Below are 12774 nucleotides of genomic sequence, written 5' to 3' on the forward strand. Positions count from 1 at the left end.
ACAGTTTTTTGAAGATGTTGCATTAGCGATGAGAAAGGTGGAAACTCAGCATACTGTAGTCATGGGAGACTTCCATGCAAAAAAAAAAAAGGGGGGGGGGGGGGAGCCGGCTGGGGAACAAGCAATTGGAAACTACGGCACAGATTCTAGGAACACTAGAGGAGACATGTTGGTAGAATTCGCGGAAAGGAATAGACTCCGCATAATGAATACCTTCTTCAGGAAGTGCCGCAACAGGAAGTGGACCTGGAAAATCTATCAAGGAGAACCAAGGAATGAAACAGATATCATACTCTCTGCCGATCCCAGCATAGTGCGGGATGCAGAAGTGTTAGGTAGGGTAAAGTGCAGTGACCATAGGTTAGTGAGGTCTATGATTTCTCTTAATTTGAAAAGAGAAAGAGTAAAATTAGTCAAGAAGAAACATGCCAACCTAGACGCAGTAAGGGCAAAAGCAGACCAGTTCAGGCTGGTGCTCGCAAACAACTATGTAGCTTTGGAACAGAAAGGTGAAGATAACATAGAGGCAACGACTGAAACGGTAACTATAGGCTGATCTCAGAAGCAGCAATTGAAGTGGGAGGTCAGGCACCAAGGCAACCAATAGGTAAGCTCTCCCAAGCAACTAAGGACCTAATAAAGAAACGACAAAGCACTCAAGAGACCAGATAGAACTCACTAAACTGTCAAAACTGATCAACAAGAAGAAAATAAGGGATATTCGAAATTATAACGTGGGAGAGATTGAGGAAGCAGTAAAATATTGTTACGGGGAGTATGTACTTAAGAGTAAACGGCTAGCACTTGTCTAGTCAAGACTGCACGGAGCGCACAGGTTCCAGCAGGTTTTCAGTCCGACAGGAGAGCCTCTGAACCAGCCCCACTACAATGTCTTTGTCTTCGCCATTGCTCGTGACAATATGGACGCAGCATGAAACCAATAAGAAAAATCGGCATAGGCCAAGGTAAGGTGAATGCAATGAAAGATAAGCAGGGTAATATCATCAACAGTTTCGATGATATAGTAAAAGCAGCGGAACAATTCTATACCGACCTTTACAGTACCCAGAGCAGCCAAGCTACTTTCATTCGAAGTAGTGATGAACAGGATACAGAAGCTCCTTCTAAGAACTAGCAATGAAGTTAGAAGGGCCTTGCAAGACATGACCTGAGGAATAGCGGCCGGAGAAGATGGAATAACAGCCGATTTAATCAAAGATGGAGGAGACATCGTGCTTGAAAAGCTTGCGGCCCTTTTTAAGCAATGCCTCATGACTTCAAGTGTACCAGAGAACTAGAAAAATGCCAACTTTATACTAATCCACAAGAAGGGAGACGTTAAATAATTGAAGAATTATATGCCCATTAGCTTGGTTTCAGTATTGTATAAAATATTCACCAAAATAATTTCCAATAGAAACAGGGTAACACTTCAGCCAACCAAGAGAACAGGCTGGCTTCAGGAAGGGATATTCTACGATGGATCACATCCATGTCATCAATCAGGTAATCGAGAAATCTGCGGAGTACAATCAACCTCTCTATATGGCTTTCATAGATTATGAAAAGGCATTCGATTCAGTAGAGATACGAGCAGTCATAGAGGCATTACGTAATCAAGGAGTACAGGAGGCATACGTGAATATCTTGGCAAATATCTACAATGATTCAACAGCGACCTTGTTTCTCCACAAGAAAAGTAGAAAGTTACCTAGCAAGAAAGGGGTCAGGCAAAGAGTGAGGATCAACGGCGAATATTTCAGCAATCGTCGGTTTGTAGATGACATTGTCCTGTTCAGCAACAATGGGGACGAATTAGAACAAATTATTGAGGACCTTGACCGAGAAAGTATAACAGTGGCGTAGAAGATTAACATGCAGAAGACAAAGACAATGTTCAGTAGCCTGGCAAGGGAACAAGAATTCAGAATCGCCAGTCAGGCTCTGAGTATGTAAAGCAGTACGTTTATCTAGGTCAATTACTCACAGGGGACCCTGATCATGGGAAAGAAATTTACAGAAGAATAAAATTGGGTTGGAGTGCATACGGCAGGAATTGCCAAATCCTGAGTGGGAGCTTACCACTGTCGTTGAAAAGAAAAGTGTACAATCATTGCATTCTACCGGTGCTAACATATGGGGCAGAAGCTTGGAGGTTAACAATAAAGTTCGAGAAGAAGTTAAGGACCGCACAAAGAGCGATGGAACGAAACATGTTAGACCTAACGTTAAGAGACAGGAAGAGAGCGGTGTGGATCAGAGAGCAAACGGGGACAGCCCATATTATAATTGACATTAACAGGAAGAAATGGAGCTGGGCAGGCCATGTAATGCGTAGGATGGATAACCGGTGGACCATTAGGGTTACAGAATGGATACCAAGAGAAGGGAAGCGCAGTCGAGGACGGCAGAAAACCAGATGGGGTGATGAAATTAGGCAATTTGTAAGTAGAAATTGCAATCAGCTAGCGCAAGACAGGGGTAACTGGAGATCGTAGGGAGAGGCTTTCTTCCTGCAGTGGACATAAAAATAGGCTGATGATGATGATGATGATGATGATGATGATGATGATGATGATGATATAAATAATAATAAAGGAGGCCGTACATCGCAGGGCAAATTAGAAACGCCTAAGTTGCTGCGATGTGTACTTCCATTCGCTCAGCCTTAGAACAAAAATGACATTCGGAAAAGGTGTCGCCGAATATTGACCTATGTCATTCACGAAAACTCAATGGGTGGGCGCAGCTAATCCTGGTTCAAGCTTATAACTGCTCTGAAAGAAATGAATGAAAACTAAAAATAATAAAACTAAATAAAGGACACATGTGACTCAACAGCTCGCAGCAACAAAACGCGCGAAAAAGAAAGTTCGATAGTGCAGTCGTGTATTTACACCTCTGCAGAAGAAAATTAAAGTGCACTTTGAAGTTCAGATACTCGCAATTCCCGTAGTAAACAAGAAGATTTTCGTGCGAACCGGACGACCGCAACAGTAATATACAATCATAGACAATAGGCGCTTCCTCTATTTACTGGCATGCGCTACAAAAGCACAGAACATGAATACCACGACTTGGTGGCTTTTGTATTTTGATTCGCAATGACGAGTGATTTCACTCGCACTGCTCGAAAAAAACAGGATACGAAAAAAGGTTTGGAACGTGTTCCCCACTCGCCATGGTGGCTGTGTGGCCAATGTCGTTCTGCCGCACAGCAAGAAGTCGTGGGTTCGATCCCAGACCGTGGAGGCCGCATGCTGAAGGTTCTGGAAAATGCTCGCGTGCAGCTCTTTGAGTGCACGTGAAAGGACAACATGTGGCCAGGAGTCTTTAGTTCTTTTTTTTTTTCGAATAAGGAAAACTGGAAAGAAGGCCACTTCATGGCCGGCTATCCAAAAATCTCATCTACACCACTCATAAAAATTAAAACAAAAAAGTTAGGAGAAATCAAGACTTAAAATACAGCCAACATTACACACACGAACACAAGCATGCAAGACCACGGGTATTCGGCGCCGGAAGCACGACGTAGTTGTTTGGTATTATATATATATATATATATATATATATATATATATATATATATATATACAGCTATTAGGTGAAGTGGCCAGATAATCCCGTATAGAGAATCCCACACAACTGTTGCACAGAAACTTAATAAACGGAGAGCCACGTGTTTCGCAGTTTCTCTATTCAGTGGCGACGTCAAAGCTTGCAAATAAGTTAAATCTGCGCCCCGATAAATCCGACAGGCACATCGAAGCTACCTCACGAAACATCGGCCCACGAGATAAGGCCAATGCCCGTATAGTGTACTCTGCCTGGTTAACCTCCCTGCATTTCACTTAAGGCATTTATCACTATCTGCCTTTTTAATTAAAGAAACACTGACACAAAATTTCATATTCGAATTGTTTGTGTTGCTGTATTTTACACTTCATAAACTAGGCACTTATATCCGAATATTACTAGTGAAATTTGCAGAGGACACATTTTTTTTAGCGTTTGAAAACCACGCGAGCGGCCGACCTCAAACTGCAGCACCCGTCGACATTGACGTCAACATGACGCGTTCTGCGGCTCTACCATGTCCTAGTACAACCAAGTGGCACCTCTCTCTGAAGTTCCGCGAGCAATGCTGACGTCACCGATCGGGAAACGCGTGCGCGCGTATGACCACGAGATAGGACACCGCCCCTCTGCCGGGCCACTCTGCCTGGTTGTTTGTGGCTCCCCTAGCTCGCTCTCCCGCGTGTCTGAAAACAGACGGGGCGCGTCAGGGGCCGTATAACGAGAGTCATTTATTACAAACGATTCTGATATAACTCTGTCCCTCGAAGCAAAGGGGCGGCGCGGTACAGCAAACATGGCTTTTCAGTCGCTTCCCTGCGTGAGCATGCATCCACCGAAGCCTGTCGGTAAAACTTGTTCGCAACCGAGGACACAAGGAATGCACGCCGGGGGCGTTCAGCTGTATTTGCTCGTTTCATTCTGCGGCGGCCAGCTATCCAGAAAGGGACATGCGCTGCATTTACCGGCAGCCCATTAAATAGAGAAAAGAAAAATTAGATTCTGGGGTTTGTACGGGCCAAATCTACGATATGAGTATGAGTCACGGAGTAGTGGCGGACACCGGAATCATTTTGACCACGTGTGGTTCGTTAACGTACACGCAATGCACGTTAAACGGGCGTCCTTGCATTTCGCCCCAGCGACCAGCAGCCCATGCCGAAGGCACTGCGGACGCCTCGGCATGGCGGTAATCTACTGAGCTAAACTACAATTACTAATCAAACGACCCTGGCTGAAAAAGCGTACGGCAAAAGCGGGAGAGACGTAGGGGGCGATGGAGGTGGCTCACTGCACGTCCAGTTCTGGCAGCGAACGAATTTTTCTGAGCAACATATATACCATGAGCAAGAGAAACGAGAAACAAACGTTCACAGCTAGGTAAACACGTGAATTGATCAACAGTGGCCGCACAAGGGCAACATCGGTCTCACTAGCCATCCACCACTTTAGGGAGTTGGGGGGAGGGGGGCATCACATCCCTTCTCCTCTGGAACTGCCAGTGGCCCTGATATTGGAGAAGAGACGAGACCTCGCTCGAGACAATGGGAGAGAGCCTCGGTTGAGGGTATGCACTCCTCCTCACGCCATCATACCGTAACGTTTCATTTGCTTCTACATCGGCTGCTGCTAGACACCCTTCTTTAACGTTCCTGCGGTAGAACTCTCTCCGGGCGGCGCTTCGCAACCTGTGATGCATACGTATAAACTAAATTCCCGACGGGGCTTGGCTGCGGCGAGCGTGTAAGGAAGAGCCAACAAATGTCGAGAACTCGTGATTGCGCACGATCCGCGAATCACCTGCTGCTCGAGAGTTTCAAGCGCTCTGCGGCACATGTGCGTCAAGGCGCGGCGTGCAGTGCGCGCGCGGGGTCGCTGACGCCGCAGCTTGGAGCGCAGCCGCGCTCGTACGAAGCAGCGGGGAGGCTGGCGACGTAGGGGGAAGACGCGAGGCGACACAGCTGCGCACATCGGCGACGCCGAGCGAGCACAACTGGTTCGAGGTCGCGCGCTCAATGTGCATTGCCGGGCCTCGGCGTAGGCGACTTGCTTCCCAGGCTGTGTGCCTTAGACGGCAAAACTAAGCGGACAGCGGCCATCTTAAGTCTCGTTCCATTTCTCACGAAGACGTCAAAGTAAACAGCCTCGCGAAGACAGCATCGAAGTCAAGAACAATGCAGGCTACTTTCCTGTCTAAACAAGATGGCGACTGAGCCGGACGCTTGGAAACTCCACGGGAAGGTCGTCTATGCACACGAAAACGTAGATACGCTTTTCTATACCCTTAATGTAAGCCACATAGTGTTTTTCATAGGTTCGCAGGCGAAAATACCTAAAATACAGAACTAATGTGTGCTTTTGTCAACTTTCTTTTTGTCGCCGCAAGGTGGCGTCACGTCGCAGAAGCGTCTTCCAGACGGCTCAAAATGCGTTCCATTACTTGGACTCGAAGCTGTCTTGGCTGACTCCTTAGCTGTCTGCGTAGACTGTCTCCGAAGCTGGCCAAAATTGGAACACACCCCCATTGCGCGAATGTCCGCACAAGCTCTCATAGGCCGTGACGGCTATTTCAGTAAGGTGCCTTCACACGCACGCACGCACACACGCACGTACGTGTCAGGCCTATTGCTCTAGCTCGTCTGCTTTCACAAACTGGTAACGGTTGAGGTGTTGTCAGGCTTCGTTAGCATCGCTGCCTTTCACCATGTGATCTCACGCAAAAATGGCGCACCAGATATATATATATATATAGAAGAAAGGGGAAATACTTTGCTTGAGTTAGCTGGCCATACTTACCGGTATAACTATAATTGCGCGAGAAAACGATGACAAAAAAATAAATAAAGCAAATCACCCAGTGGGCGCTCCTCTCCCGCTCTTCTTCTCGTCTTCCTCCAAGAAAGTTCGTTAAAGCTGGCTCTGCCACATGTAAGGGCAATGTGGGGAGAAGCCGAATGCCATATGCGTGCAAGGCAAACACAGTGCCTGCGATTGAGGTTCATCGCAAGTAGAAATAATCATTTATGGAACTGAATCTAATCCTTTACGAACAAATTTCACAGCGACAGCAGCTAACGGTGCTCCACCCAGCTTTCATGGCATCTGTCGAAAGTGCCATCACATTTCTTTGGGAGAAAAAGTCACTTCGGCAATCTCCAGTGACCTCAGTGTTCTTTTTAACTGAAATATTTTACGCTTACTATTTGCGCTTACATTTCGCAACAAGACTTTTTACATTTCTGATCTTTTCTTGCCTGCGACGTATATAGCCTCTACAAGTTGACATAGTGTGTTATTAAAAAGAAAGAAAAAGAAAACACGAACAACTGTTGCAGGAAGAAGAACAAGCCTCATCGTTTAATAGTTTGTTTCCAGAGGCCTGAATTAGTGAGCCGTTTCGCAGCAGCGAAGGTGTGTGCAGGACTGGCGTAACACGCCCTACTCAAGATCGAACCAAATGCACCCGTCAGGCACTACAGCTACCACAAAGAAAGGATGCAGTGTAAAAGAATAAAACGTCCCATCACCACAAGGGCCGTCCGAATACAACCTGGACGATGGCCAGCGGCTTAGCGTCGCGCTAATCCCATGGCTTCTAAGCTTACGCGAGCGCATCGAGACAGGCTTTCTTTCTTTTTCTTTTTCCCCCGTTAGGCTGAGCGGTGAGGGGCAAGCCTAAAAGTCAAATCGCGCGCCGCGGGACGCCGAGGCTGTAGTCACTGTAAAAATCGTGCACGCGAAACTATATCAATCATTCGTTAAAGGAGAGCGTCCCATGGTGTAGGCTTGCACACGCCGTGTAATGCACGCCGGTAAATGGCTCCTCGAGGCGCCGCTAAGATGTATGCCCGGCAAGGAGGGTTGCACAGATGAAGCAAAGCGACAACCACGCGAGGTGGATTTACGGCGAGCTTTCGGCGTGGTCTAGCAACGCGGCGTTAGCGGTGTAATCAGAGCTCAGTGGCGCTGCATATGATATCGTAACCACAGGCGAGAGACAGGATTTAAGACATTACGGACGTGAATGCAGCCTCAGTGTAGCCTCGACAATTCGCGTGACAAGTTAGCTGTGTGCGCGTGTGTTTTAATCTACAGGTGGATACTTTGCTCGCCAAGCGGCGTTATGTGATAGGCGCAGCGACATGGGACACGTTCCGCTTTAAAATACAGCGATGTAGCGCTTTGAGGCGGCATGCGTTGCCGCCAAGTATTCTTTTTTTTTCCTGTCCTTTTGACTGTCCTAATCCCCCCCCCCCCCCCCCCCTCCTGCTGACCGACGCTGGCGACTGACGTTCAGATGTCAGCCGCGTGCAAGACAGCAGCAGGCGTTCCAATTTCTATCGACCAGCCTCTCTCCGTCATTGCAACGTTGGCATTGTACCGCGTGAAAGAGGACTACGCCTCGCCAAATACACGTATACATCCGAAATACGTTCTAAGTGACCGTTGCTCTCTATATATAGTGGTTCTATCTTTTAAAGCTCCTTCGGCACATCTTTAGCTGAAGCAGAAAACTCGCAATCGGGGGCACAGCATCCTTGCCCCAATTTCTCTCCAGCATGCACCACAACGGCGACAGCGATGACGTCGCGCTACATGAAGTGGCGGTGCTCGCGCGAATTTGAGACTGCATTCGGCGGGAAGGGAGGGCGATTCTGACTTCAGTCAGAAGCATGAGATGTTTGCCTAGCTGACGGCCTGAGATGCTATACACCGGGTAGTGAGTGAGAAATACGATATACACAGTAATACACTTTCACCTCTGTTTTGAACTAACACATTTAAATACTTTTTATTGCGAGAGCAATTATATGGACACTTCAGCCGGATTTCTGCCGTCGGCGTCGCCGTGAGGTTCCGTATAGATTCCAAGGGCGATAAAATCGTCGCCGCGCGCCGTATGCGCGAGCGAAAGCGCGCGGGGGACGCGCGCTATCACGGAGAGCGAACGCACGGTGGAAAGCAAACGCGACCGTCGCGCGAAAGGCCGTGGTGGTATGGGAGGGAGGGAGGCGGGGCGAGGCGGCGCTGTGCTCCGGCACCAAAGGCGTATCTTGCCACTCAATCTCCCACACGAAAGCAAGAAACGGGAAGAGGGGGGTAGGGGGGGGGGGGCAGCTTCTCCTCTGCCAACAACTTCTCCTCTGCCCTTTGCCCGGCGGTGCCGGTCGCCCGCACCGTCTCTTATCTCCACACGGTTCTGACCTTTGTATGCGCTGTGCATTCGCCGCTCAGTTTCCGTTGAAGCGATAGACCGCGCGAACCTGCGCTTGCTGCCAGCGTTTTGACAGTCGTTGGCTGCGGTCATTCAGTGTGATCTATTCATGTTTGCTTGTGCGCGCTGACACCACGATTGTTAATTCGGTTAGTAAGCGAATGTGTCCAAGTTTATGCAGCCGATAAAACTACTATCCCTACTCCGAATAGCTCTCTACTAATTTGCTATCGCAATCGATGCTTCGCCTTTCGGGCGAAACTGCGACATTTTTTTTCTTTCCACACAACATTGCTGACTAGAATCGCTTGGCTTCGTGACAATTTTATTCGCCCTTCTGAAACTTTTCATTCTCACATGTTAGTGCACTGCTCTCTTTTGTTATTTTAGCCCTTCCTGGAATTGTACATCAGCACGCAGGGCAGCAAGCTCTGCCGCCGTTGATGTTGTCACGTGTGACAGTTTGAACTTGAGTGTGGTTTTCGTAGCCGGAATGACAACGGCATCTGAAGAGCTGGTAGATGAGACCGAACCATCGGCATAGAAGTGTATTCGGTCCCCGTAGGTCTCATTCATTAATAGCAGCGTCATCCGTTTCAGAACTATTTTTGGGTGATTGGCCTTCTTCTTTACTACCGGAATACTTAGGCGCACCTGAGGCTGTTGCAGGCACCACAAGGGGAATGAAGGCCTTGCTGCTGGGGTGTATCCTGATGGAAGACAATCTGGATCTTTTGCGATTCTAAGGCAGCACTTCAGAGTCTGCATTTTGCCCTTTATCACAGGACTCATGAGTAGCTGGCATATGAGATAAGAGAAGACCACCATCACGCTATCGCTAAAGGGCATGAAACTATATTTCAGTGGCTACCTGGACATACCAGCATTGCTGGTAATGACCTCGCCGACGAAGCCGCCCGGTCTGCTCATCTGGAAGGCCGACCAGTCCCAATCCTCTTATCCAGGACTGACGCTGCAGGAAGGCTTCATATCGTGGCTAAAGCTATGACACACAAATATTGGTCTTCTCTTAACCACCCGAAGTGTCATCTTCACAAAATTGACCCATCCTTAAAGCTACAAGTGCCATCAAACATTTCCCGCTCTGAGGCGACAGTATTGTACCGCCTCTGGCTCGGGGTAGCATTTACAAAGGCCTGCTCGTTACGCATTGGAATGGGGGATGCGACTCTTGTGGAACCAGAGAAACGATTTAACACGTCTTATGTCTCTGTCCCCAGTTCGACGTCAAGCGTGAAGCTCTCCGGACAGCATTGAACCGGCTGGACTGTAGACCATTTTCGGAAATGAAGATTCTTGGACCATGGCCGTATGCGTCGATGGCACACAAAGTCACGAAAGCGTTGTTTCACTACCTCAAGTCGACATGGTCTTGGCGACCGTGTGTATAGACTTTGTGCAAAGCTTCAAATGTGCGCAAAACCGTGCTCTCTCTCTCCTTTCTCTTTATTTTCATCCATATACCACCTTACTCCAGTGCAGGGTAGCAAACCGGACGTGCGTCTGGTTAACCTCTCTGTCTTTCCTCTCTTCTATTTTTCTCTTACCCCCCCCCCCCCCCCCCCCCTGCTAGGACCTCGTGTCCGGCGTATGTAATAAGTAAAATAAATACTAAATAAATAACAAAGCGAGCACACAAGAAGCACTCGAGTGGGCGGGCGGGTGGGTATATGTGCTGACACCCACTAAAGCTGCTCATGAAGTTTCCATAAGACCCGAAAACTCTGAAACAGTGCTAGAACTGCTTTCGTACGTGGCGCGCAGGAAGAGCCTACAGAGGTTCTATGAACCTAAATTTGCACTTATTTTCTAATGCAGTGTAATTGCAGTCGTTCGGTCGACAATTACACTCTCAGTCGGAGATCTCGCAGTCTACCACATGGGAAGAAAGTGCTCCCGGAATTTTAACAGGTGCCGTGGTCATCCGTCATTTACTTTTGACACATCGATAAATAATGGGGAGCCGACTGACTTTGTTCCTTCGTTTGCTGTCACAAGCCTCCGCGTTCTTCCATACACGGTAGCGAAACTACAAAGAACGGAGTCTGGCACTGGACCCGTGAGGCCGTTTTCGTAAAACAACGTTTCTTGGTTGGCGTAAGCCTCAACAATCATTACTCCAGCTATCAGCGTCCACCAGTCCACGGGCGCAAAATAATCACGAACTGCTCGTGCCCTCACGCGGCTTTGTAAATTCGCTAGTCGCGTATATATGTTTAAAGCTGCGAGCTTGAAACATATTCATGATAATGGTGCGATCTCTCGTATAGTGTCTCTTCGCAAACCTGCACTGTGTCACGTTACGCTATGAACTGAATTACAGTTCTAGATGTATGAAATAAAACAATGCTGAATAATGGAAAAACTGGTTTCTGTGGAGTGGTTGCGAGTTATATTTGATCTCCTGGAGTTATAACATGCAATTAAATTTCGACCCACAATCATTATTGCATTCAGTACACAATCGGGAATCGATCCCGCGACCTAGTGCGAAGAAAAAAAAATAAATAAAAAAAAAAGGGGGGGGGGGGGAGGGAGAGACCGTCGACAACCCTCACAATTTGTAGGGCACCGGACACCTGAACTGTTCCCAGAAAGAGTGGGCGAGAGATAGCTTGAAGGAGACTCGATTACATGGCCAGAAAGTTAGAAGGTAAAATGGCGCACTGCGCTTGTCTCTGGGAAAGCTTGGTCGAATATGCGGCCGGGGCGATCGAGCGATGGATGGTGCACTGCACTCCAGGCCATTACTCAGATCCGTTATGCCACGAGAGGGCCCCTGGCTGAGTGCGACGAGACATGCCTGCGCATCGAGAATCGGAACGAGATTTGAACGATTTGTAAGAAGTGCAACAACACACTCTAACCGGTTTCTACGCGCACACACGGGACCATCTGGAGTGATTCCTGTAGCGACGTGAAAGGAAATCATATTTAATGCGCGCTGAGCAACTGATTGCGCAACGAAGTCACGTCAAGGACTAGGGTAATAACACAGGGGTACCGTCATTCAAGAGGCGTGTTTCCGGCCCGAAACTACAATCGGATGTGGACGAGCACGAGAACGCGAATGACGCGAACGGACAGTGAGCCACCCGCTGGACAGGGCTCCTCTCGAAAACACACTGACTCGCGCCATGCAAGGACGGCGCCAGCATCTGGCCGGGATACAGAGACGCGAACGAGGTTTTCCCCGACCTTCGGCAAATGAAACAAAACCAGAACGCCACGAGCGCGTCCCTTCTATTTCAGGATTCCGCAAACAAACTCTCCCGCGAGCACTTTGCGTATTCAAGCACGCACTCTACACAGTCTCGTATGAACGACTGAGGAAAGCAAGCGATAACCGCGGCCGTCACCTAAGCGTTTCAGCTGTGTTTTGCCATTGCGCAGAAAGGAGCCGAGGAGCCGAGAGAACGGCTTCTTATCTGGACCAGTATATCAACGGGCTACGTGCTGAGCTTCTCAGGGGAGACGACACGGTATTCAAGGCGTCGCACCACAGCTGCTGCTTCGTGGTGGAGTTGCGACAGCTCTCGATAACCGCGAACGGTTGTCGACGAATGTTGACATACGTAGCGAAGTGGGAATCGTTTCATACTAATCATTTGGTCTTGCATACTTCTTTCAGTATATGTGTTTTAACCGTATTAACGCTAAATTTTGAATGTTTAATTATGTATGCGCATGTTTATCGTGTGATGCTCCAAGTAATTTTATTGGTTTGTATTTTTCTTATTTTTTAGAAATTGTACAGCCTTTGCTTGCGTTTTAAATACATTATTTATCTGTATTACTCATGTTTTTCATTGTTGTAGACGTTTATTGTTCATGATAACTTGCTATGTTATCCTCGCTTACTCTGCTGTCGTTGCTTTGTTGTCAGTAATGCATTAACTCATACATTTTCAATTACTCACAGGAGGCCACTCTGACAGTTCTGTAATTCTGGGACCTCCTCT

At 48.0% G+C, this 12774-nt stretch overlaps 1 protein-coding gene across 1 annotated transcript in view; it reads right to left on the bottom strand.

Moving 5' to 3' along the window:
* The window catches only part of LOC119433476 (cAMP-dependent protein kinase catalytic subunit 1), a 408857-nt gene that overhangs the window by 324997 nt on the left and 71086 nt on the right, over window positions 1-12774 (bottom strand). The gene's annotated exons all lie outside the window — the stretch shown is intronic.

This window comes from Dermacentor silvarum, chromosome 11 (assembly GCF_013339745.2).
Source record: "Dermacentor silvarum isolate Dsil-2018 chromosome 11, BIME_Dsil_1.4, whole genome shotgun sequence".
NCBI classification, from domain to species: Eukaryota; Metazoa; Arthropoda; class Arachnida; order Ixodida; family Ixodidae; genus Dermacentor; species Dermacentor silvarum.